This window comes from Eurosta solidaginis, chromosome 3 (genome assembly GCF_040869045.1).
Source record: "Eurosta solidaginis isolate ZX-2024a chromosome 3, ASM4086904v1, whole genome shotgun sequence".
Lineage (NCBI taxonomy): Eukaryota > Metazoa > Arthropoda > Insecta > Diptera > Tephritidae > Eurosta > Eurosta solidaginis.
Window position 1 is genome coordinate 144,321,892 of NC_090321.1, and position 27,700 is coordinate 144,349,591.

The window sequence follows — 27,700 nt, forward strand, 5'->3', positions numbered from 1 at the left end:
CAACATCAAATATCATTCACAAGTTTTTCTAAACGCAGTCAACATATAACTTATAGGCCCAATTTGCAGGAAAGAGTAAAAATTGGTAGCACGCCACAAATTGGAAGAGAAGCTTTGCCAAAGACTCCTTGGAGGTATATCGCGTTAAAGATTTATTATTATTATTAATCCTTTTGGTAATTTTTATAGCCTTATGCGTTTATTTTATGTTAATAATAATGAGCTTACAGGCGGTGGTTAAATAAAACACAATGTTTAAAATTTCATTGGTTAATAATTACCACAAGTTCCTGAAGATGGCTTCAGACTGATGCCGAAATATTGACAAATTAAAAAAACCAATGAAATTTTAAACATTGTGTTTTATTTAACCACGGCCTGTAAGCTCATTATTATTAACATAAATTATTATTAATCGAGAAAAAGTTTCACGTCCGTTATGGCGTCCGTAGGGGGCTAAGATACTTGGCTTGGATATCATAAGTGGTTTCAGGCTCTGGATCAGGGACTGATTTCAGTCTTAGACCGGCCATAATGACGATTGTCACGCGTGATTAGTTTTCACGTCCTGCACGAGGTGCCCCTGCTTCTACTGATAATGGCGGATCTAGAGAGGACAACTCGATAAAACCCGCACCCCCTGAGTCATTGTGCCGTGCTCAGGGGAGGGAGTACTCTTTAAGAGTCAAGATCGGTACACAACGGTGGCGAACTGGACTGTTTTAGGGCTTTGATTTGACATTAAATTTGGACTTGATGACTTTGGGCTGGTAGGTGCGGTATTCTGCCACTTTAGTAGGTCGGGGTGAAACCCTACCGAAATGGCTGGTAGGCTAATGCTGCACCTGCTCACGTCCCGTTAAAACCGTGGCGGGCCTCAAGGTACGTTCCGGCTCCGTCGCCGTTAAGTTGGTGGTGTAGGTGCGGTTGAAGATTTTCCCGCTTCGCGTCCGGTCTGGCTCTGAACGCATTACTCATAAGGTAATGCGTCAACCCTCGCGTGGTCTCCCTGCGTAGCATAGATAACCACGAGACCGTTAAAGGGCGACTACACAATCGGCTCCGGATAGCGGCCTTGAGGGGGGACTTTTTTAGAATGGACAAGACTAATACAAATCCGCCAAGGATAGGGTGCGGAAGAAGAGCGCTTTTGATGGAAATCCGTCAAATCAATCTTCAGCACTCTAAGGCGGCTTCCGCAAATTTGGTGCTCTGCTTTGAAAAGCAAGGCGGAGAGGTGTTGGCGTGATCATCGGTGCCGATGCTAATGCCCATCATAGCATTTGGGGAAGCTCGGATACCAACACTAGAGGTGAGTCTTTATTTACTTTTATTGTAGATGAGGGACTTTGTATATGTAATAGGGGGAATGACCCGACTTTTATTACTGCGGTAAGGGAGGAGGTCCTGGACCTCACCCTGGTTAGTAGAGAACTGGAAGGTCGGATATCTGGATGGAGGGTTCTCAACAAGCACTCCTCTGATCACCGATATATTGAGTTCTCAGTGAACGAAGAACGTCCCGGTAAAATATATTTTAGGAACCCTAAAAGTACTAACTGGGACTTGTATTGTAGGAAGCTGGGAGAGCTACCGCCTGCGGTGCCTATCATTAGTTCGGGCCTGTCAGAATCTGAGATAGAAGATCTGGTGGAAAACTTCACCTCGGCAAGCAATAGCGCCTTTCAGCTGTCCTGCCCATTGAAAACTTACAGGGGAAGGGCGAGCCGCCCTGGTGGTCGGATTCTCTTGACGACCTAAGAGCGTCCAGTCTGCGGCTCTTCAACAGAGCCAGGGGGAGTAAATTACCCTCGGACTGGGAGCTCTATAAGGTGAGTCTGGGGATTTATAAATACGAAATAAGGATAGCCAAGCGAGATGCATGGCGAAGCTTCTGAGAAAACGTAGAAGGCTGCAATGAATCCGCGAGTTTTAGGAAAATACTCTCTAGGAACCCCGCTTCTCTGGGGTATCTGAGAGATGATGGTGGGGACTGATCGATGAGTAGCGAGGAGTCCCTAAGGCTTCTACTGGACAATCATTTTCCCGATGTCCCAATTGCGCAGGGATCTTCGCCTGCATGGTCGGCGGTCGTTGGCCATGCAGAAGTGCCTGCCATTCCAATACGGGATAGTCAAATAACCTGGGCTATAGGGTCGTTCAAGCCCTATAAGTCTCCGGGCCCGGATGGAATCATTCCTGCGCAGCTTCAGAGGTCTTTGGGGATTTCCTGCCGCTGGTTGGCCATCATATATACTAACTGCCTCAGGCTTAACTATATCCCGAAGTCTTGGCACACGGTTAGTGTTATTTTCATTCCGAAGGCCGGCAGAAGCTCTCATGTATCACCTAAGGATTTCAGGCCAATCAGTCTCTCGTCGTTTCTTCTTAAGACGTTTGAGCGGTTGATTGACCTGTACCTACGGGAAAGGATACCTCGGGGGTTACTGTCGGCTTCACAGCATGCGTACTGCAAGGGCAGATCGACGGAAACGGCTCTCCATTCGATTGTAAAGCAAATAGAGGGGTCCCTAGAACACAAAGAGTATGCTCTGGGTGCCTTTCTAGACATCGAGGGAGCTTTTAACAATGTCTTACCGGGGGCAATCGAAAGAGCTCTGGTGGGTTTAGGAGTCGAGGCGGCTCTGGTTGAATTTATTAGCAAACTTCTATGCGGCAGAATTGTTGCAGCGGAGTGGAGGGACCATAATTAAGAGGAAGGTGTGCAGGGGCACGCCACAGGGAGGTGTCCTATCTCCTCTCCTCTGGGTTGTGGTAGTCAACGAGCTTCTTGTGGAGCTGGAAGCCAATGGTTGTCGGGTGGTTGCCTATGCAGACGACCTCGCTATCCTAGTCAGAGGCAAATTTCTGGGCACCCTGCGCGATGTTCTGCAGGGCTACCTGGATACTGTGGCTAGGTGGGCTGAATCATGTGGATTGGCGGTCAACCCGGGAAAAACGGAATTGGTCCTTTTCACAAGGAGATATAAGATGCCCGATTTCAGAACTCCCTCGATTGGAGGGGTACCGTTGGTACTTTCTGATAGGGTTAAATATTTGGGGATTGTTTTGGACAAGAAACTGTCCTGGAGACCCAATTTGGAAGATCGGGCCAGGAAGGCCGCCATTGCCTTGTACTGCTGCAGAGGAGCTATCGGGAAGAGATGGGGACTCTCGCCAAGAATAGTACACTGGCTTTATGAGATGGTGGTCAAACCGATTCTGCTATATGGGGTGCTGGTCAGGGGGAAAACACTGGACACGGCGAGCACCTCCAAAATGTTAGTGTCAGTGCAACGGACGGCGCTGATCGGTATCAGTGGCGCTCTCAGAACAACACCTACATTGGCACTGAACGTCATGCTGAACATATACCCAGTAGATATTGCGCGAAAGGCGGCCGCGGCAAGGTCGTTGGTCAGGCTTCGTTATATGGGATATATACTTTCTGACCACGGACACTCTAGCCTTCTTACCAGTTTCGACTTTATCCCGCACAGAACGGACTACTGTATGCCGATAACTGCTCCCTATACAACCTTCACCCCAGTTATTCCAGAGAGAGAGGAATGGGGAAGAGGAATTATCTGGGGCATGGGACCGGTTAACTTGTTCACGGATGGGTCAAAGCTGGATGGAAAGGTTGGTGGCGGGGTCTTTTGTCAAGAGCTAAATTTAAGCCGTAAATTTAAGTTGGCTGATCACTGCAGTGTATTCCAAGCGGAAATTGCTGCGATTAAGGATGGGGTGGATGGAATGCTATCCAGTGCTACCACGGTTAGGGAATTTAACATCTACTCTGATAGCCAAGCGGCTATCAAGGCCTTGAGCTCAACTACAGTGTGATCGAGGGTGGTCTGGGAGTGCCCGACCTCGCTTGCGATTGCATCGAATTATTTTACAATTAAGATTATCTGGGTCCCGGGCCATAGTGATATCCCGGGTAACTGTCAAGCGGATCTCTTAGCACGCATCGGTACAACTGAACCGGATGAAGATGGCTGTAGGGATTTCGGTATCCCGCTGGCCACCTGTGGATTGCTCCTCCATAGCTGGGCTTCGAATCAGCTCAGCAAACGTTGGGCGGATACCACGTCTTGCAGTGTAGCAAGATCTTTCTGGCCAAAAGTGGATGGCAGGAGGTCTGCTGAAATAATTGCGTTCACCAAGGCTCACCTATCAATGGTCATTGGGGTTTTGACAGGGCACTGTCCCATGGGTATCTATGCGGTACGTCTCAATATACTGGAAACTCCATCCTGCTGCAGCTGTATGGAGGATGATGAGGTGGAATTACCAAATCACTTTATGCTTGATTGTCCAGCTTTTGCCAGAACTAGGCGAAAGTACTTCGGTCGCGACTCACTTGGATCTCCAGAGGATATATCCAAAGTTGAGATCGGTATCATTCGGAGCTAGGTCTAAGTCACTGTTATATTTTGGATATGTGGTATCACAACGGACCTTCGTGTTGTCCAAGTGAGCTATCCTTATCAGGGCAGCTACCACCTAACCTATCCTATCCACCTATCCTATGGCGTCCGTACCCGTTCTTTAGCCCATATGAGACGTTATAAAAAAAATTTTAAATTTCGTAAATCTACAACCAAGGGGTCTTCTTTGACCTTTAATCTCCAATTTAAGGAATATCAATGCTCGTCTTAGATTCGCTGAGTTTTACATAATTTCAAGTGCATTAAAATATTACTTCTTTTACCTGTCGCATCCGAATCACATTATAAATGGATATATGTCAGTAGCTAAATGTTAAAAGTCTCGAAAATTTTTTGGAATGAAGCCTTCTGACAGTGCTGTACTCCTCCCAGCGGGTTAAGGGATCAGAATATACCCGCGGTAGGTATGCCTGTCGTAAGAGGCGACTAAAATACCAGATTCAAGGGGCTGTGTAGCGCAACCCTTCAGGTTGCCAGCGCAATATATAGCTTCTCCAAACTCAATTGTCAACCTCACCTATCCGCGGCGAATCCTGTTTCACTAACAGACGAGGCTCTGGCGTGGGGAGGGAGGGAATGGCCTGAAGGTTTAATGTGGCTACAAATATCGTTTCCGAGATGGTCGGGCTAGCACCTTAAAGGTGCTGTGGTACCGGAGCGTACCAGATCTGTATCCGGCGAAGGACCATCACATTGATAACACTCCCCAAACCCTTCCGAGAGCAACCTTAGCGCTATAATAACAACAACAACAGTGCTTCACAAACATTATAAATTGCAACAAATCCGCTGCTTGGATTCCAATTAAACCAGTATTAAATGCGTATGAACGTCGCGTCCGTTATCCAGCACTTGCCCATATTTTTTTATTAATTCGTGCAAGTTAGATTATGTTAATATACTAAATATAAAAAGTTAAGTGATTTGTGCGCTTAAAAGATTCTAAAAGTGCTGGAAGAATATGTATCACACAAACCTTTTTTTCGCCGATAACTTTTAAACGGGTAAAAATAGTTAACTTCCGCTTTCGGATTCTTAATCTAGACGTACATACGCGTCTTTTGTTACCTCATTGGAAAAATCGTGGCCCAACTTTAGGGTGGCGCCCCTAAACTGCATTACTACCGATGTTCCTTCATATTTATAAACGCAACATCTTGGTTGATTGTGGCGATGTTACTAGAATGCATAAAAGTGCGTGCACACTAAGCGACGCGACACGTATCGACAAAATATTCTTTGCATGTATTCTTATGGAACAATGCACAGTTAAAGCCAGTCGGACGACACGACACGACCAAGTTTGCCAATTAGGTAAAAGTGCCGCGAGTATTTTGTGGAACGTGTCGCTACGTGTCGCGTCGCTTAGTGTGCACGCTCTTTAACCCCGTGTTAATAGCTTTTATATGAGAAATGTTATTGTGCCATGGCCTTTATAAGAACCCTGCAAGACGGAGGTAACCAGTTCACCCACACATTCAAAGCTTTTTTCGCTCTCCACTAACACATCGACGTTTCATCCTGTCATCGAAATGACAGTTCATTAATTATTCCGGAAAACATTGAAACGCAAAAAAAATATAAATTGTTTACAACGAAAAATACCTTGTGCTTTTAGTTGTGACATGTGACGGAAATTAAAAATTTTGTTGCAGAGAACACCTTTTTGCGTTGGCGATCTTCGCCCAAAATAACATTAAGTTAATTTGAATTGTGACATGTTACTGAAATTAAGAATATTGCTGCAGAGACCATCTTTTTGCGTTGGCGGCCTTCGCCCAAAATAATATTAAGGGTAAAGTTTTACAAGACGGTTCACCACCTAATTTAAAAATATCAAATAATAATAAAAACGGAGCTCGAGACGCCCCTTTTGATTCCACGTTTGATAATTTTTGATAAAAATTGGGTGGTGCACCGTCTTTTAAATCGTTACCATATTAAGTTGTATAGAATCGACGGGATGGCCTACAAGGTTTTATGTCAACTAAATCGCTCCCGATATGGTCGGGCTAGTACCTTAATGGTTCCCGGAACGTACCCGATCTGCATCCGGCAAAGGACCAACAAAGTCGATAACGGGGAGTGTCCTTATCGCTACAACAACAACAACATTATTTACTTTCTGATTTTCATTCATACGTATGTGCATTTTTAAATAATAAAAAAAATGTTATATTATTCTAATAGATAGCATCTCCGCCGGGTTGCGATTCAGCTCAGAATATGCCAAAATCAGAGGAAATCTACAAAAACAAGGTACTTTACAAGCAACATGCTTTGGAATACGGTACCAAACTGGTTGGATGTATTTCCCTAAAAAAGGGTGGAACTACGCATCTTGGTTTGTCAGTATTTGCTTCGGTAATTTATATTGATTTGTAGTGATTAAAAATTGCAATAGTAGATAATGTAATGTGAATTAAAATTGAATAGGTAGCCGGAGCAAAAAAGGCAACTGATCGGCATGCAACTGTTATTTATGTGGTGCCACCGGGAGCTGCTGCTGCTATCCTAGAAGCATTAGAAGCAGAAATGTCTTTGATTTTTTGTATCACCAAAGTTGTGCCATAACATGATAGGGTTCGCGTTAAGCACGCTCTCTTAAGGCAAAAAAAATCGCGTCTAGTCAGGCCCGATTGTCCAGGAATCATCGCACCAGAAAGGGTAAGTAAATTGGCTACCATATTAAATATATAAGCAACATGTATGAATTTTTTAGTGATAATTTGTCATGCTTTTGTTGATAATCAACTGAAGAATGCAAATACGACAGAGTTCGAAGTTCATGTGAAAACCAATTAATTTTTTTAATTAGCATTTGGAGAGAAAAATACATATGTATGTATGCATAGAACTGCATAGGAGGGGAGGAAAAATTAATTATTATCAGTAGATTTGCAAGATTTTTGTCATTTTCCCTGCATCGCAGTTGTCATTACATTGCGTTAAGAGAGGACATCAACACCTTACTACCCACAGCCAGTTAAAATTATTGTAAATTTTGCTCTTTTCATCACTGTTTCAAAACGTGGAAAGTTATATATCGAGCATTCCATGGAGAATGGTGCATTTTAGCAGACTTTCGCATTGCCGGCATTATTAAGATTCAATCCCTAGAAGGTTTAATGTAGTCATATCAATAGTTCCCGAGATGGTGGGGCTAGTACCACAATGGTGCTTGTTACCGGATAGATAGATCATTTATTGAGGATTGCACAGTGACTTGCACATCTCCTTCACAGCACCTCATCCTAGCCGACTTCCTTGATGAACCCCAGCAGTGTTCTTTGCTTGAGGGATTAAATGTGGGAATGCTCTGGCCTTGGTGAGCCCATAAACTTAGCCCTACGTCTTGAAATTGCGCCGCAATCTAGAAGGATATGGGCCACCGTCTGCTGATCCATCACAAAATCGGTATGTGTTGTTCGATACTATACCCAGCTTTTGCATGTGACTGCTCAGTCTACAGTGTCTTGTAAGAATAGCCGTTGGGGTTCTTAGGTTATCTTTTTGAGAGGCCTATTAATGCCCTATATCGAGTTGTGCTGTAACCCCCTAACAGTAACTTAGATTGACTCAGGCCTGGCATATTGCGCCAGTGTTCTCTCTTTTCCCTCCCTTCTGCTAATAAATGCCCCTGTGGGCCAACTGGCAGGAACGGCTCGGGATCGATGGGTCATGCAGTTGCTGCCTCTCTTTCCGTCTTGTCCGCCTGCTGTTGTTGTAGTAGCAGTGCTTCGCCCCATCCAATAGGTGCGACCGATCACAAATTGTCATCAATGTCCTCTAACGGGAGTCCAAAGAAACTTTCTGTTTCAACAGGGGTGGACCATAATGAAAGGGATGTTAGGGGCGTTGGTTCCACAATACAATTAAAGACATGGTTGGTGTCATGTGGGGACACATTGCAAGCAGGACATACATTTTGTATGTCGGGGTTGATTCTGGATAGGTAAGAGTTTAGCCTGTTACAGTATCCAGCTCGAAGTTGAGCTAGAGTGACTACTCTCGTTTCCCTAGGGAGAGTGCGTTCCTCCTCTGCTAGTTTTGTTCTTTGAGTACAGGAATCACCGGCATAGAGGTCCGACGCCTGTTTGTGGAGTTCACTGAAGACATGCTTGTGTTTTTTAGCTTCATACGGCTGTGTTCTCAGGTGCCGTATTTCCTCATAATGTAAAGAGGCCGTGAACAACAAGAGCCACAAAAGATTTATAAAAGTTACGAGGAAGGTTGGAAAGGACGCGTTTCCAATCCTCCAGTGCTCCCAGCTTAAGGCAACAAAATTTGGAATTTATATTTTTCAATTATATGTGTATTTTAAGCTTTCGGAATGTATTAGTCTCCGATCAATGCAGCTAAACATGTCTTTGGATGTTGGAAATTCAAAATAACGTGTATCCAATCACCCCTCAACTTTGTTTAGTAAAGACGCTGTCGGAATGCATGAAGATTCCGATTAGCACAGCTCAACATATAATGGGAGGTTGAAAAGGACGTGTTTCCAATCCCCCTTGCTCCAACTTTTATTTGGCCTTATTTTCGTTATTTTTGTTACACATTATATAATTTTATTGTTATATTTATGCTGTCGGAATGCGAATGATTCCGATCAGCAACAGTAAATACCAGCTGGAAATACCGAATTCCAGCGAAATTAGTTGTTGGAACTGTCTGGAGTTACAGGTGGCGACCGATTTTCTTTTCCTTATGGCCGGATGCATTGTATTTTGCTGCTACCATTATTACCATTCCCTTTTCGCGCTCCAGTATCGGTATATCATGTAAAAAAATAAAAGAAAAAAAAAACTATCTTATTGGAAGGGTTTTACAATGCTCCAATAAACTTTTTTTAAAAGTATTGAAGTTATTACTACTTTTTATGTGATTAGGAAGTTCATTGAAATATTTCAGGCCCTTATATATATGACCGTCCTAAAAAGATTCTTTTCCGGCAAACGCAGCAAACCCATTTCTCAGTACTGGGGTCAGGAGAAGTACCCGGATTGGGGTCGATACCTTCCCGGAAGAGGAGAGTATGGCGCAGACCCACTGCAAGGATCTGCTGGGGGGTTGATAATTCGTGGGAGAGTGGAGTCCGCCTGCTCATTGCCCTCCACTCCCCTGCGGCCTAGGACCCAGGCCAACAGTACTACGTTGTGTGCTCCTAATTGATTCAGCTTTTCTACGCACTGAAGGACAAGTGCTGACTTTATTACGAACGCCGCAAGTGCCTTTAGTGGAACCTGACTGCCTGACTGAGTATGGCAATTGTTTCATTGGGGTATCAGCGCTGAAGGTTCAGCTTAGCGCACTAACTTATGGCGAATACTTCCGCTCGAAAATGCTCGGATGTGCTTTTATAGTTACTGATATTTTTGTTCTGGGTCCGAAAACTCTGGCTCCAATCCCCTCTGGCGTCTTCGAGCCATTTATGTACCTTCCGATCTTGAGCCTAGTAATACATTGCACCCGCCTATACCTATACAGCCGTACCAAGAGACGGAGCAGCCCATTACATATTGGCACAACCGGAGCACTGCTGGACATCCATCCTATATGAAACCTATGCATTCAAAAGTGTTTGTACCAGTGGCTGGTGCACACCGAACTGGACCAATGTATGCTATATTGAGGCCTGCACAAATACCAAGCTATGTTTATGTAAATAATGTTACTGCTAATGTCAATTTGCACGGTTGAGCACATACAGTACCTACGTGTATACAAGGTGGAACACCACACTACCTACATGGCGATGTAGCCACCGATCAGGTTGTTGTAAGAGATTAATTAAAATATGTTATTCATAAACACTGATTCTTATATTTTTATTATCATTAATCTGTAGACTAGACTCATGACGGGTATTCTTACTGGACACTGCCTTCTGGCGTCACATGCCTTTAAATTAGGCTTGGTCAGTGATAGCAGATGTAGGAAGTGCGAGTTGGAGGAGGAAACGATAGATTTCATTCTGTGCTCGTGCCCTGCGCTTGCTGGGCTAAGACTCCAGCTGACAGATGTCAGATCTAGAAGCAGCAAGTGGCTTAAGTTCTAGGAAGCCGCTAACCCGCTGGAGCCATGAGAAGCGTGAGTGCACTTTGGGTGCCCCAAGACAAGTTCCGTACCTGCTCCGAATAATTTGATAGATAGATAGATTAGATAGGGATCTGTTCTAGGTCCAACTCTTTGGAATGCGGTGTATGGGGGATGCTACAAATCGACCTTCCCGGAGGCACGGAAATTGTCGGCTATGCAGATGATATTGTCGTAGTAGCAGTGGCCAAGAAACTTGATCTGCTCCACGCATTATGTAACGACGCCATGGGAAGAATAACGGAATGGTTGACGAACACGGGGCTGGAGATGGCTAGCAATAAGACAGAAGTGGTTCTGATGAGCTCAAAGCGGACTGTGGATGAGTTGGTCCTAACCATAGGAGATTTTCAAATAAATTCAAAGCCCTCCTTGAAATATCTAGGAGTAATCATTGACTCAAAACTAACTTTTAGGGAGCACTTCAGGGCGGTGGGGGACAAAGTTTCTAGAGTTAGTGGAACCCTAACGCGAATAATGCCCAACATCGGCGGCCCAAGCGAAGCTACCCGTCAGCGATTATCCAACGTAACCAGCTCTATAATATTATATGCAGCACCAGTATGGCACAGATCTAAAATGGTCCACCAAAAAGATATACTAGCAGCCTACCGCATTACTGCTATACGAATAGCATGTGCTGTTCCGACGACGCGATCCATGTTTTATCCAGGAAAATCCCAGTAGATCTACTCTCAGGTGAAATGGCCGATCTGTATGGCATTGGATTCAGCCGACCATCTGAAGATGCTAAGAAAAGCGCAAGGTCACCAACAATAGTTAGGTGGCAAGAACGGCGGGAAGATTCGAGAAAAGAGCGCTGAACCTTCATGCTAGTCCGGAATATAGCGGAATGGTACGAGCGAAAACACGGCAAACTAAATTACCATCTCACACAGATATTGAGCGGGCACGGTGGCTTGAAGAAATATCTACATAAGCGTGGGATAGAGGAGGATCCTTTCTGTCCAATCTGTCCGTCCGAATTGGAAAGCGCAGAACCTGTAATATTTCACTGCCCTCGTTTTCACGGCGAAAGACTGTCTGTAAACAGAGTTTTTGGAGAGGAACCTTCCATTAGGAATTTAGTTCCACGAATTTGCGGACAAATAGATTGTTGGATTGCTGTGAGCAAGATGGCCTTTATAGTAATGACGAAATTGATGATGCATGCCGAAAGGGAGCGTAGAGAAATGCGCATACGAAGTAGTGGCGACTAAATCGCCTTTGAAGTTACTTTACCAGGTCCTGATTCTAGTTATCTGAAATTTCTCTTGTGCCTTTGGAAAAGAGCTATGTGTGGAGCCCTATTTATGGAACACTTTTCGGCTTATATTAAAAACTTTTAATCTATTCTTACTGATATGAGTTTCTTTTTCATTCTAGGTAATTTGATTTTGACGATGTGAGGATAGAAATATCCCAAATATTCCAGCTGTGGCTGTAAGAACATACATTTGCTCAAATTAGAAGAAAACTGCACGGTTGAGCACATCCAGTATCTAGGTTTATACAAGGAGGAACACGACACTACTTTCACGGGGATGTAGCCACCGATCACGTTGTTGTAAGAGCTTATTTTAAATATGTTATTCATAAACACTGATTCTATTATTTTGTTTTGGTTTTTACTTTAGAGTCAACCTGTTATATAAGCGATGTCAGCTATGCCTGTAACGTAAGCGCCTTCAGATGTAATAGTTACCGCGGACGCGGTCACAGGAGTAGTTCACTACGTGGGGATTACACTAATCAAGGACTTTCAATATCGGAAGGTTTTCCAGCACTATAACACACCAACAATATGTGCAATCACCCGAATAAATTGTACAACAAACGTTAACACCACATCATCAGCCAGCAACAACAACAACAAACGCAACAAGTTGAAACTTCTAAACAATTAATGACTAGTGAACCACCAACATATCCGCAATATGCGCAAACATCAACACCAACATGTGTCGCCTACTTTGCAAAACGGTGAAGATGGCCAAGGCCATTCTGATTCTAATACTGATAAAGGCGAACCATTGGCAAATTTAAAAACTCAAACAGACCACGGAAAATGTTGATGATGGTATTAATTCTAGTACGGATAGTAAAGAATTTAAACCTAGGAAAAAAGCTAAACTTGATAAAAACTTAACCGAAGATGACAATGTTTCTAATTCTAATACAAAGGAAGATGAACCTTTGATAAATATGAAGCTTAAAACAGAGTTATCAAAAAATGACGATGATGATAATGATGTTGATGCAAAGTCCAATGTTGAAAATGATGAAAATTATGAAACAGAATCTGAAAATAGTATGAGTGTGGATTATAACCTGAAGCAAAACTGTCATATCCGGTACGACCAGAATTAGATGTTAAGAAAAGAGCCTACATAAAAAGGCTCAGTATATTTATGGAAAATGTATCATGAGACAATGCCCAATGTATGTATTTCAATTAAATTCAGCACATTGTTGGAAAAAGCATCTAAACTTTATGCATCGTGTAGAGAAACCAGAACATTTACAATTTAAATATAACGAACGTGGTGCAAAATGTAAATTTTGTGATATTCAAGCAGCTACACCAGCTTCAACAAATTATTGGACCATGAGATTTCTCATATGCCTAATAGTCATTATTTAAAATGTAAATTATGCGATTGGAAGACGAAAATACATTCAAGTATGAATTTTCATTTACGTGTACAACACGCTGAAACAATTGATGTAACAACGAAAAGTTTAGAATTGAATGTTTGTCCATATTGTAATCACAATGGTATTTACGCAAACACTTAATACATCTTTTCTATGTTTAGAATGTGGTGAATAATTTAGAACAAATACAAGTTTACGTGTGCACCACAAGATTTGAACGGAAATATCTTGAGGGTATGGTTACACCTATGTGGCATCTACAAGCTATTTATAATGACTAGTATGGAATGAATCCGGATATGGAAGAAAACGGAGGTGACGAAATGAATCACCATGCTTCTTTGGATTCTGGTGATACTCCTGACATGCTTCCTAATTTCCCTACGTCTGATGTTACTATACCTACCAAACTAATATGACTGCAAACTGATGAGCAACACTACCAGCGCAGGAAAAATAAGAACTTCAAAACAAGGTTTCGGAAAGGGCGCGACTATGAATAGACGTTAATGTATTTATATAGTTTATAAATATATAAAATTCACATATGTAAAGTTCGCTAGAGTAATAAGGCAATAATTTAAATTGTAAAAAAACATTGTATATATGAAAAATTTATAATTAAATATTATCTGAACATAAAGGACGCGTTTCATTCATAGAAAAAGCGATTTGACAGAGGGTAACCGATACGGGTAACCGATAGACCAGTTACCCGTGTTGTTGTTGTTGCATATGTTTTGGTTAGCGATAACGAAAACATAACTGATGAAGTAACTTAAAAATGTAAATAACATCGAGCGAGAAGGAATGTCGAAAACACAATAGGTAAGAGCGAGAAAGCGAGTCACACGTACACTATTTTGAGAGAGCGCATGCGTTACCTTTTTCACGACAGCAATGTAAAAGTCATTAAGACGATAGTTGGTGAACAAGTTATTGGTGACGATTAAGTAATCGATTAGGGAACGGGTACCTGTCTTGTAGGGAAGGCTCTTACGTTATTTCTTAGTTTTGGATTTCGTTCTTACGTTACTCACAATGCTTTACGCTTCTTTAGTCAAATGTTATTCCTGTTCTGCCCGCGACAGAGTTGTGTAAATCTAATTGCATTTGACGGTCAAATTAATATTATTAATTAAAAATTGAGTCGTCTTAAAGATAAAAAAGTGGATCTCAAACGATAAATATGTGAAAACAAAAAAGAGGTTTTAAAGCGATACAGAAATAAAGCATATGCTTGGCTTCGAATTCTTGGTTTGCTATGGGTATATGCACAACCTTATGTATGTATTTCATTAACTACATATGTATATGTCCACATAGTGTTACAAAGGATACATTTACTGGATATGGAGTTAGATTTATAAAAATGCATAATTTCTAGTTTTAAAATAGAATGAAGTTAAAATGTATATTGCTTTGCAATCGTCCTCTTATTTTCACTAAGATAGTCAATAGTGTTGCGAGGAATACACAAACATTGCATGATTGTTTCCTTTTATGTATGTTTATGTTACTGTCTACAAGTTGATAACACGAAAGACACCGAACAGATAATGTGGGCTGAACCCTTAATTTATATGGACAGTAAACATTTTTGGTAATTGTGCAGTTTAGGGGCCCCACCCTAAAATTGGGCCTTTTATTTTGAGTGAGGTATCAAAAGACGCGTATTCACGTCTAGATCAAGAATCCGAAAGCGGAAGTTAAATTTTTGGGTAATAGTCTAGTTGAGGGGTCGACTGCTAATACGCTACCAAAAACATCGAGAGAGGTGGCAAACGACGCGTCTTGACATCAGTATTAATAATCCGAAGGCGGAAAATAAAAATTTTGACGGGTTCAAAAGATATTAACGAAAAACCGAAAAAAGACCCGCGGGTACATCCGAAACCGGGGGTCGGATCCATAGTATTTTTGCGCAGAACACCTTTCTGCGTTGGCGGCCTTCGGCCGCGCTTATAAAAAATAACCCTGGGCTACGCCATGCCAAGTCTGGGTGTGTGGTATAACCGTGGCTACTGCCACGGTGATGCACAATTTTTTTTGGGGTGCAAACACAACAACAACCACATGGAAATCGCCAACTTCAACTGCAAATATTTCCGAGCAGAGATAAAATTTTGCTTTTCCGCCTTCGGATTATTGTTCTCGAGATTAATACGCGTCTTTTGATACCTCACTCGAAAATCTCCGCCCAGCTTTAGGGTGGGGCCCCTAAACTGCACTACTACCACATTTTTAAGCCGCGCTACTGTTGCTTTGGTGCGGGACGTGTTGCAGTAAGTTTGGGTAATAGTCTAGTTGAGGGGTCGACTGCTAATACGCTACCAAAAACATCGAGAGAGGTGGCAAACGACGCGTCTTGACATCAGTATTAATAATCCGAAGGCGGAAAATAAAAATTTTGACGGGTTCAAAAGATATTAACGAAAAACCGAAAAAAGACCCGCGGGTACCTCCGAAACCGGGGGTGGGATCCATATTATTTTTGCGCAGAACACCTTTCTGAGTTGGCGGCCTTGGGCCGCGCTTTTAAAAAATAACCCTGGGCTATGCCATACCAATTCCGGGTGTGTGGTATAACCGTGGCTACCGCAACGCTGATGCACAATTTTTTGGTAATAGTCTAGTTGAGCTGCTAATACGCTACCAAAAACATCGAGAGAGGTGTCAAACGACGCGTCTTGACATCAGTATTAATAATCCGAAGGCGGAAAATAAAAATGTTGACGCGTTCAAAATATATTAACCAAAAACCGAAAAAAGACCCGCGGGTACCTCCGAAACCGGGGGTCGGATCCATAGTATTTTTGCGCAGAACACATTTCTGCGTTGGCGGCCTTCGGCCGCGCTTATAAAAAATAACCCTGGGCGGTAATAGTCGAGTTGAGGGTGGTTGTTGTTGTTGTTGTTGTTGTAGCGATTAGGTTACTCCCCGAAGGCTTTGGGGAGTGTTATCAATGTGATGGTCCTTTGTCGGAAACAGATCCGATACGCTCCGGTAACAGCACCATTAAGGTGCTGGCCCGACCATCTCGGGAACGATTTATGTGGCCACATTGAACCTTCAGGCCATCCCTCCCTCCCCACCCCCAAGTTCCATGAGGAGCTTGGGGTCGCCAGAGCCTCGTCTGTTAGTGAAACGGGATTCGCCGCTCGAAGGTGAGGTTGACAATTGGGTTGGAGAAGCTATATGTTGCGCTACACAACCCCTTGAATGTAGGTGGTGTTTAGGGGTCATAAGGAGAAATAACGAGGAAGTTCTGAATGCAGCATTTTCACAGGCCTGCAGCCTTTTCCAGTTTGTGTTTTTAAGACCAGGCGACCAAACTGGTATCGCATAGCACATTTGCGGTGGGCCAATTGTTTGTACGTAGTTAGCAACGTTTCTTTATCTTTTCCCCAAGTGCTGCCAGCGACTTGAGCATTATGATGCGGCTTTGTACTTTAGACACAATTTCGGAGGCATGTGGCTTGAAGTTGATAGTATTATCGAAACGCAAACTTTTTAACGGTGCGCTGTGGCCTACCAACGTAATTATTAAACCCTTCCGTTTTTTCCGAAGCCCGGAGAAAATCCTGTAGTGTCGTAAACTTAACTAATTCCCTATATAATTGTCTTAATGAGCAATTGCCTCTAAATTTGTCAGACAATACCACTCTCTGTATTTATTATCCGAATGTTAGGGGTCTTAATACTAAATTAGTGGATCTTTTCGTACAAAGTTATGACTTCAGTTACGAAGCTCTGATTCTTACCGAGACATGGCTGAAAACATCGGTGTTAAATTCTGAAATTTTATCGGATTCTTATGAAATCTTTAGGAAAGATCGCCTAAACAGAGTTGGTGGTGGCGTGTTGATTGCCGTGCATACCAGGTTATCTGCGGAGGAAATGTATTTCGCGGACTCTAATGATGTTGAGTTCCTTTGAGTTTCGCCCCACCTAATAGCTGCGACCGATCACAAATTGTCATCAATATCCTCTAACGGGAGTCCAAGGAAACTTGCTGATTCGACGGGCGTGGACCATAATGAAAGGGGTGTTAGAGGTGTTGGTTCCACATTACAATTAAAGAAATGGTTGGTGTCATGTCGGACACATTGCAAGCGGGGCATACATTTTGTATGTCGGGGTTGATTCTGGATATGTAAGAGTTTAACCTGTTACAGTATCCAGAATGAAGTGACACGCGTTTCCCTGGGGAGTATTCGCGTCTCTTCCTCAAGTTTTGGGTACTGTTCCCTGAGTACTGGATTCACCGGGCAATTCCCGGCATAAAGGTCCGACGCCTGCTTGTGGAGTTCACCAAGGACCTGCTTGTGTTTTTTTGCTTCATACGGCTGAGTTCTCAGGTGCCGTATTTCCTCAAAATGGTTACGGATATGACTCCTTAAGTCCCTAGGCGGTGCTGGCTCATCAATCAGATGTCTGTTGGGATGCCCAGGTTTCTGGGTATTCAACAGGAACTGTTTGGTTGGCATCTCATTTCTCTCCCTGATGGGGATTATTCTCGCCTCATTATGTAGATGGTGTTCTAGGGACATAAGAAGACAGCCCGTGGCGGTTCTGAGCGCAGTATTTTGGCAGGCCTGTAGCTTCTTCCAGTGGGTAGTTTTTAGGCTTGGCGACCATATAGGGGACGCGTAGCATGCAAACGGCTGGCCAATTGCTTTGTATGTGGTAATGAGCGTTTCTTTGTCTTTTCCCCAAGTAATGCCAGCAAGGGATTTGAGGATTTTATTACGGCTCTGGATTTTCGGAACAATCGCGGCTGCGTCCCCACCAAAATGTAGATCCTGATCAAACGTCACACCCAAGATTTTGGGGTGTAGGACAGTCGGTAGCGTAGTGCCAACGACGTGGAAGTTCAAAATGGTCGACATTTGGGACGTCCAAGTTGTAAATAAGGTCGCGAATGATTTAGTCGGTGATAATGCCAGGTTTCGCGAGGCGAAAAAACTGGAGAGATCAGGGAGGTAGCCGTTTATTCTGTTGCAAAGCTCATCGATCTGTGGGCCCGGGCCTGTGGCCATTATTGTGCAGTCATCGGTGTAGGAAACGATAGTAACTCCTTCCGGTGGTGAAGGTAGTTTTGATATGTAAAAATTAAACAAAAGTGGGGATAGGACACCACCCTGTGGCACCCCTTGTTTAATTTTTCTTGTCTTTGATATTTCGTTTCTGAATTGAACCGATGCCTGCCGACCACCCAGATAATTTGCGGTTCACCTTATAGGATACGTATCCAGTATTAATAATTTGTAGATATTCTGAAATCTCAAATTCAATTAATTTTATTTTTTCCAATTTGAAATTACAAAGCAAAAGTAATTTGATCAAATTATAAAATTATTAAAAGAGAATAACAAGTTAAAAACTAACAGGTATCGCTACAGTATTCCCCCGCCAGACTATCAATAAATAAAATGTTTGAAAGTCGAAATGTTTGATTAATTTTCTTGCAGACTTCCAGATTTTTCCATTGTAATGAAAGCAGGCTTCAATCTGTCAATAGAGATATTCAAACTTCGATCTCCAACCAAAATAGTATAGAACTTGGGAAAACGTTTTTTAATTTCAAATGGTCCGTCGTATGGTGGTGTGAGTGATGAACGTATTTTATCCACACGAATAAACACATGCGTCACATCATTTAATTTTCCATTAACAAACGGTTTTGTAGTCGAATGATGAGCTGCGTCTGCAGGTCGGATGGTTTTGATTAGCTGAGTAAATTCCTTAACAAACTCTTCCTGTGGTTTGAAATGACTATCGATAAACATTTCGCCAGGTAATTTAAGTACAGTCCCGTAAATCATTTGTGATGGACTTGATCCGATGTCTGGCTTGAATGTTGATCTTAATCCCAGCAGGACAATCGGTAAATGCTCAGTCCATTTTAACCTATTAAAATACATTAACGACGCTTTCAAAGTTCTATGCGATCGTTCAATAATTCCGTTAGACTGAGGATGGTAAGCGGTAGTACGAAGATGATCAATGCCGAGAATCCGAGAAAGTTCACTAAAAAGATTTGAACTGAACTGTCTTCCTTGATCGGTAGTTAAACGAACCGGTACTCCAAAACGAGAAATCCAACCATCAATTAATGCTTTTGCAACAGTTCTTGCGCTAATATCTGTGATAGGAATTGCTTCAGGCCACCTGGTATAGCGATCAATGATTGTAAGGCAATATTGAAAACCATTTGATGGTGGCAGTGGACTAATAAGATCGATGTTGATATGTTCAAATCTTTGTGATGGAAGACAATATTTTCCAAACGGTGATGCAGAATGCCTACTAACCTTAGACCGTTGACATTGAATGCAGCCTTTTACGAACCTTGTTATTTCTGATTGCATATGTGGCCATACAAAACGTTGTCGAATAGTGTTGAAAGTGGATCTGGCGCTGGTATGTGCAATATTGTGAAATTTCAATATAACCTTCTCCCTGAACGACTTCGGAATAAAAGGCCGCGCGGACTGTATAGAAAAATCGCATACAATTGGTTTTGAACAATTTGGCAGCTGAATAGATTTAAGTTTTAGAGAAGTGGTAGAGGAGTTAAGAAAATTCTGTAATTCTGGACAATTTCGCTGAGCATCTGCCATATGTTCTAAATTAATAACGTCGCGATCTGATTTTAAAGACTCGATGCGAGATAACGTATCCGCAGTTATATTTTCTTCGCCTGGTACATATACGATACGAGTAGAAAACTGTCCAATGAAATCGATTTTCAATCTTCCTCTTCGAACGTTAGTGCCATTCGAGACAACAGCAGATCCTTATCCGAACGCATGGCAAAAATTGAAAATTCGTTAACTCGTTTGGAAAAGATGTTCAACAGCGATCAAGCTCAGCCTAACGCCATGGAGGAAGGGTAGACCCTTCCAAGTCTTGCAGTATCGTGCCATGGTTGACCGTATCAAAAGCTTTTGATCGGTCTAGCGCTACGAGTACTGTTCTATGGTGGGGCTTCTGATTTAAACCACAATTTATCTGGGTGCTAATGGCATTTAGCGCGGTGTTGGTGCTATGGAGTTTTCTAAAGCCATGTTGAGGACAGGCTAGCTGCAAATTTGCTTTGAAGTAGTGGAGCAAAATGGCTTCAAGCGTCTTGGCTACTGGCGATAGGAGAGATATCGGGCGATATGACTCTCCTATGTTAGCTGGTTTCCTAGGCTTTAGCAGCGGGACCACCTTGGCCATTTTCCATTTTTCGGGTATGACAAAGGTGGAAAGAGGCAGGTTGAAGACATGTGCTAAATTTTTGAAACCCTCTTTCCATAGGCTTTTAAGCATCGGCATGGCTATGCCGTCTGGGCCCACTGCTTTGGATGGTTTAGCATGACCGATGGCATCCTCAACCTCTTTGGCGGTGATGGTAATTGGTGTCGCGATGAATTTATGTTTACGTGCGCGTCTAATGGCCCTCCGTCTATATTTGTCGACTGTAGAATGCATTATGTATTGTCGGCAGAAAGCGCTCGCGCATTTTTTCGCATCCGACAGCACTTTGTCGCCAAAGGCGATGAAAACTTTGTCATTGTGCCTAGATGGATTCGATAGGGACTTTACAGTGGACCAAAGTTTACCTACACCGGCAGAGAGTTTACAACCGCTTAGGTGCTCCTCCCATTTCGCCCGCTTGTATTCATCCACAAGCAATCTGATGCGTTGGTTTATATCCCTTATTTGGGGGTCGCCGGGATTGAGCTGTCTTATAACGTCACGTTCTCTCGCTAAACTTGCGGCCTCTGTCGGGAAGTGGGGCCGAATTTCTGCAATTCTACCGGCGGGAATCAAACAAGCCGAGGCGGATTCAATGACCTTGCGGAAAGCACGCTCCCCTTGGCGGGCATCAGTTGGGATAGGCAGGGCAGCAAAGCGGTTGTCTGGAAAGGATTTGTATTCGTCCCACTTTCCTTTTTTGAAGTTAATGAAAGTGCGTTTTTCTGCGACGATGAAGTCGGGCGGGACGCTCGAGCGAAATAAGTATAGGCAGGTGGTCGGATGCCAATGTTACCATCGGCCGCCAGTTGACGCAGTTAACGAGTTCTGCGCTCACGATTGAAATATCCAGCGAACTGTGACAGCCTCCTACCATACGTATGGGGGCGTCTCCGTTTATAGTGCAGAACGTCGTTTCTTCTATTTGATCCGCTAACATCTCACCCCTACTGTCCACCCGCAAGTTTGAATGCAATTGATCGTGATGGGCATTGAAATCGCCTAAGATAATGCGATTTTTTCCAGTGAGTACGACGCTGATATCAGTGCGGTGGGGCAACAGGTGGCAGGAGGGATGTAGATGTTGATGATGTCTAGATTTGTATCGCCCGACCGGACAGATAATCCTTGACGTTCTAAGACACTGTCCCTGCGGTCGATGTCCGGATCAAATATATGATATTGCTCAGAGTGGTGTATGATAAACGCGAGGCCGCCTCCATGTCTGCTCTCGCGATCTTTTCTGTGGACATTATACCCAAAACAGGTCTGCAATGCAGATCTTGCTGTGAGTTTAGTCTCTTGAATCGCAGCAATGCGGATGTTGTGCCGCTTCATGAAGTCGACTATCTCCGTGATCTTCCCAGTGAATCCATTACAGTTTTACTGCAGAATTCTGAAGTGCATGGGGGAGACGTCGTCACTCTGGGAGTAAGTGAGGGGTGACTACGCCTGGGTTGTGGAAGGCCAGAACGCGATTGCTGTTGAGTCCCTGGGACTAGACGTCCTTGGGTAGGCATTGGGGTACCCGGTGTATTTAGGTATGCGGCCTGGCAACATGGCGCAATGAAACCCGTCGGGGGGTTGCCGTCGCGGAGACCAGAACATCTAATAAAAGGCACCGCATGGCAGGAGCTGCATTGGGCTAAGGAAGACCAAACTAATTCGTTTGTTCTAGATATCGACGGTAAACTTGTTTCTCACCCGTTAGAAATTGCCACTCACCTGAATGATTTTTTCATTACAATTGGTAAAGAGTCCGCTCCAAATAATAATAATATACGCTGCACTTGCAATAACCGCTTAATTTACTCTGTAGATACTTCTCCAGGTTGTAGTTTCTTCTGTGAACCAATTTCTGGGTCAGATATTTTAAGTTTAATAAATTCTTTAAAAAATACTGATTCTTCTGGGAATGATGGTATCTCAAATCGTACTTTAAAGAACATTGCTTTCTATGTTGTTGACATTTTAAAGCATTTATTCAATTTAAGTATAGTCACAGGTGTGTTTCCAGCCGATCTAAAATGTGCTATTGTCATACCATTACATAAGAAAGGTAATAAGAAAGATAAAAATAACTACAGACCTATTTCTCTCTTGCCATCAATCTCTAAGGTTTTTGAGAAGAGTGTTAAATGCAGAGTCTTGCAATATTTGGATAAAATCAAGTTTTTTAGTCCATTGCAATATGGATTTCGGTCAGGAGTATCTACTGAAGACGCTCTTCTTAACTTATGCTCGTTTATTTATAAAACAATGGATGTAAAAGGGACTTGTGCTAGTCTTTTTGTTGATATTACAAAAGCTTTTGACATGGTTGACCATAATATTCTTTTAAGTAAGTTGCACTCAGCAGGTTTCCGTGGAAACGTTCTAGATTGGTTTAAATCATATCTAAATTTAAGAAGTCAAAAAGTGAAAGTAAACAATAATCTAAGCTCACCTAGACTAATTGATTTGGGTGTCCCGCAGGGCTCAGTCCTAGGACCAATTTTATTTCTGATTTATATAAACTCGCTTTTTTCAATGTCTTTTGTAGGAAAAGTCACAGCATTTGCCAATGACTTGACAATCGCATATAGATCAAACAATACTTTTAATCTTTATGTGGATATAAATCACGATGTGAGCCTCCTAAGAGAATGGTTCGCTTCTCATAAGCTTATTGTAAGCAATAAAACTAAACTAATGTATTTTGGTCTTGGTGGAAAGGAAGCAACTAGTGGTGATATTATTTTTCACTCTGCAAGTTGTTTGCGGCACAAACTTTGTACTAGTGCTTGTATTGAAAACGAGTCTCGAGTTAATTATTTTCCTTATTTAAACTGTGACGCAATGTGTTTCAACGTCGAAGTTGCCAATCATTTTAGATATCTGGGTGTTATAGTCGATCATAACCTAAGCTGGTCTTCGCATATCTCAGCTATGAAAGTTTACTTGCTAGCAACTGTTCTGCTTGCTAGCAACTGTACTGCTCTTTTTATCGCCTGCAAAAACTATGTACAAATGGTGTATTGAAAATGATGTATTATGGACTTGTACAGTCAAAACTTCAATATGGCATAAGTTGCTGGGGAAGTGCATATTCTAGTAGAATTCGACCACTCTTAATGTTGCAAAAGTGTCTTATACGAAGAATTTGTAATGCTAACCGTTTAACGCACTCGATGATTCTATTTAGAAGATTAAATATTCTCCCTGTCAGACACTTGTACTACTTTAAAGTATTAACATTTTTTTTTATGAGAAGTGGTTATCTCCATAGTCCAATATACACGTCACGTATGTTAAAGAGCAATTCTAATGCAACTGTTACTGTTGCTGCCTCACGCACAACTCTTTATCGAAACTTCTATACCATAGTATCGTGTATGATTTTCAATAAGCTTCCCGAAGATATAAAAACAATTCGAAGAATAAGCGTTTTCTTAAAGCAGGTAAAACTATGGCTTCTTGGGTTGGGCCATGAAGATATTGAAGTTCTGTTACGGCCTATCACATAATTGGCTTCCAATTTAAAAACATTGCAACGTATTTTATTACTACTTTTTATTTTTATTTAATGAGTTCACTTGTAAGTTCCTTGCTATATAATGAACCGACGTACTTTATTTCTATTGAATTTAAATACGTTATTTCATTTTATTTTAACAACTTTTATTTTGGTACATTTTTTATCATCAATTTGTAACCTTTATAACATTGCAACATGTTTTCTTGCTACTTTCATATTTTACACAATATGCTCACTTGTAAGTTGCTTGCTACGTAATGAACCGATGTGCTTATTTCTATTTATTTTAATTACTTTATTTTAATATTTTATTCATCATCAATATTAAACCTTTCTAACTCCGTTTACATGTTATTTGATTGCACCCCGCATTCTAACTTCCATTGCAATCATTAGAAGAAATGGCGTTATCACTGTTCTCATTTTGATCACTCAACGCCATTAGCTATTATCTTATTGTATCTACTTATTGTATGTTCACTAATGTACTAATGTTAAAATCTGTTAAATTGCATTCATAAGATAATACTGAATAATAAGAAAAAAAAAATTTAATGTTCCCTTTAGACCATCTAGACATTTTCAACCGCTTCATATAAGCACATGCAGATCGAATTTTGAAATGCACGAACATCTTCGTTGTCTGTGTACTGACTTCAATAAGCACTGCAAAAACATTGATACGTGTGATTCACTCCACGTAATAAAAAAATATCTGCTGACTACCTCAAATACGCAATGATTTGGGTGGGTGGCTTGGAATCATGTCCTTTCCAACATTCCACTCGTATCACCAGCTCCAGTAACTTTGGGCGGGTGGCTTGGAATCACGTCCTTTCCAACCTTCCACACATCGCAGTCCTACTTGTGTGTCAAATATACATCAGCTGCTCGAAATCACATCTTATTACCAGCTCCAGTAACTTTGGGCGGGTGGATTGGAATCACGTCCTTTCCAACCTCAAACACATCGCAGCCCTACTTGTTGTGTGTCAAATATACATCAGCTGCTCGGAATCACGTCCATTCAGACAGCACTAATAATCAATTCCCGTTGCTCGGCATCACAGTCCATCCCGACAACTGATTAAATAAATATATATACATATTTTATAATATATTGTTACGAATATTAGCAAAACTAAGGAGTGCTGCCGTCTCTAAGCCGATGCTATGCAGTGACGTGAATGCACATCAATAATTCAATCATTATGTATCTACATAAACGAAACAATAACTGCGTCTATATATATGTACCATGTACGTATACGAGCAGTGGAGAGTCAATGCTCTAACACATGCATATATCTGAGATACTCCTATAAGTATGCAATGAGAAAAACTATAAAATTTTGCAATTGTAGTTACAGCTGAGAAGTTTGAGAGCTGCTGGACTAGTAGATTCTAGAAGCGCATAGAAGATGCGAATGTTAAAATCAAAGAGTATAAAAGGCGACAGATGTAGAGGCGCTGAATTCAGTTTGATTTGAGTTGTCAAGCAGTTTCGATTAAGACGATATCTAGCGAGCAATAGCAGTATTATTTTGAATAGTAGAGTTTCCTTTAAGCTATCAGTTTGGTTATTAAGCTATTCGTTGGACAGTTTGAGTGTTATTGTGAAGTATTTTAATAAAGGCCATTTTTCCATTATTCAATATTGGAGTTATTTATTCAACAGTTTAGCGATACGAACCTAGCAAAAGGGCAAATAAGAGGATTTGCAGAAAATTCGTTACAATAGTTTTGTTCAATTTGTATGCTTCTGTAATCACTGTGTAATCCGTAATAACTATATTTAGTCTGATTAATTGTTAAATTTGTATACTAATGAATAAATAAATAAACATGGATCTACTGGGTGGGATGTCATATTATTATTATTATCATTATTATTATTACTAAGGTTTCATATGGTCGTACCAAATCGTTCCCGAGATAGTCGGGCTGGTCCTTTAATGGTGCTTGTTACCGGAACATATCGGATCTGTATCCGGCAAAGGACCATCAACATCGATAACACTCCCCAAGGTTTTCGGGGAGCGTCCTTATCGCTACAAAAACAACAACAACAACCGGGGAGATAGCTGTATAGAAACTAATTCATCTTTTGAAGAGCCAGGTCCAGTTTGCCATAATCGTCACGAGCAGATGACGTTTTAGTCATCATAAGCCCCAGATGCCTAACAATCATCAATCAATCAGCTCTCTGATGGATCAGACTTCGGGATGTACATGCTTGGGCATCTGGAGTTGGGTTAACCGCCAACGCGCAAAAACCTGATCTAGTATTATTTACTAGGAAATATGAGGTCCCTATTTGGACATAGCCCAAGCTCGGAGGGGCAACCCCACAGGAAAAACATGGCACAAAGGAGTCATCCTAGATAGTAGGTTGTGAAAATGCCATGTGGAAGAGAGAGCGAAAAAAGCCTGCGCGGCACTGTATGCATACAAGAGGATGCTAGGATGCTCGTGGGGTCTTTCACCGATACTCCCTCATTGGGTACTTACGGAAATTGCCAAACCATACTTTACTATAGGGTCCTTGTTTGGTGGACAGCCACACAAAATAGTACGTAGACCATCAAATTAGATGGGGTATGCAAATTATCAATGATTAGGATAACAGGACCACTAAAAGTACCCCGATAGCAGCTTTGCATGCTATTCTACACATCCCGCCTGCAGACCTAATCGGCAAAAATATCGCGTTAGCCACAGCAAAGAGCATAAGACCTCGGGCAGCCATAGCAGTATAGCGCCATCTAATATCCGGTAAACGGAATATATGGTCCCGTGCGTGAGCTACGACAAAATTTGGGGGCCATAATTAAACCGGAGGGTTGGCGCCAGGGTGCAGCAATGACAGAACATACTATTTACGTGTATACCGATGGCTCTAAGTTAACGGAAGGGGTCGGTTCTGCTGTTTACTGTGTCTATACGGAAATAAGTAGATCCTAGGTGCTGTCCGATTACTGCAGCATCTTTCAGGCGGAAATTATAGCCGGGAAGAAAGCAGCAGCAACTCTGGAGGAAGCGTGCTTAAGGTACACTCCAGTCAATATATATACTGATAGTCATGCGGCGATTAGGGCAATAATTTCAAACAGTATTTCATCAATAAGTGTTCTGGAATGCAAAGAAGCAATGGAAAAACTTCCCTCAGGCTGGACCCTACATTTACACTGGGTTCCCTATTATAAAGGGACAGAAGGTAACGAAAAAGTCGATGAGTTGACAAAGGAGGGTGCAACACTCGCTGAATCGACGATAGACGTCCCAATCCGTTCCAGCCAATTCCGTACAAAGCAACACATGATCTGCTCCAGTGTGAAAAAATGTGAAGAAAATGCTGGAAATGTTTTTTTATAGATGCGCCTGGGGAAACACGTGAAACTTTTGTGACTTCACTTATTTTAGTTAAAGATCGCGTAAACTTGCTGCTGCAGTTGCTTCTTCAGGCATTCCTGCTACTCTTCCACATGGAGGAAGAATTTCACCATAGTGAAAGTGTGCTTGCTCGATTAAAAAATTGTCCCAAGGCTGATGTTCTTCAGAAAGCATCGTTTATAATATGGGACGCGTGCACAATGTCTCATAAGTGTCTCATCGATACTCTCTATTTATCACTTAAATATTTAAAAATTTCTCGGCGACAATGGGTAAATTGACATTTGCATTCCGAGGATACTTTAGGCAAACTCTCCCAGTGCTTTCGAA

At 42.1% G+C, this 27,700-nt stretch overlaps 1 protein-coding gene and 1 long non-coding RNA gene across 10 annotated transcripts in view; both read left to right on the plus strand.

Moving 5' to 3' along the window:
• The first annotated feature begins 6,073 nt into the window (after nt 1-6,073).
• LOC137244319 (uncharacterized) lies at nt 6,074-13,854 on the plus strand. 4 transcript variants are annotated; one of them, XR_010950896.1, is made up of 4 exons: nt 6,074-6,249; nt 6,408-7,121; nt 11,940-12,120; nt 12,191-13,854. It is a non-coding gene; the product is annotated as an uncharacterized lncRNA (long non-coding RNA). The 4 variants fall into 4 exon arrangements; XR_010950895.1 differs by lacking the exon at nt 6,074-6,249 and having other exon boundaries at nt 6,258-6,818; nt 6,891-7,121; XR_010950897.1 differs by lacking the exon at nt 6,074-6,249 and having other exon boundaries at nt 6,258-6,818; nt 6,895-7,121.
• Nucleotides 13,855-14,266: 412 nt separating this feature from the next.
• unc-5 overlaps nt 14,267-27,700 on the plus strand; it is a 259,848-nt gene continuing 246,414 nt past the window's right edge. For 4 of the 6 annotated variants that reach the window (XR_010950898.1, XM_067773164.1, XM_067773170.1 and 1 more), the window contains exon 1: nt 14,267-14,497. The gene's annotated coding sequence lies outside the window, so the exon portion shown is untranslated. The remainder of the gene's footprint in view (nt 14,498-27,700) is intronic. The other 2 variants (XM_067773165.1, XM_067773168.1) reach the window with 1 other exon arrangement.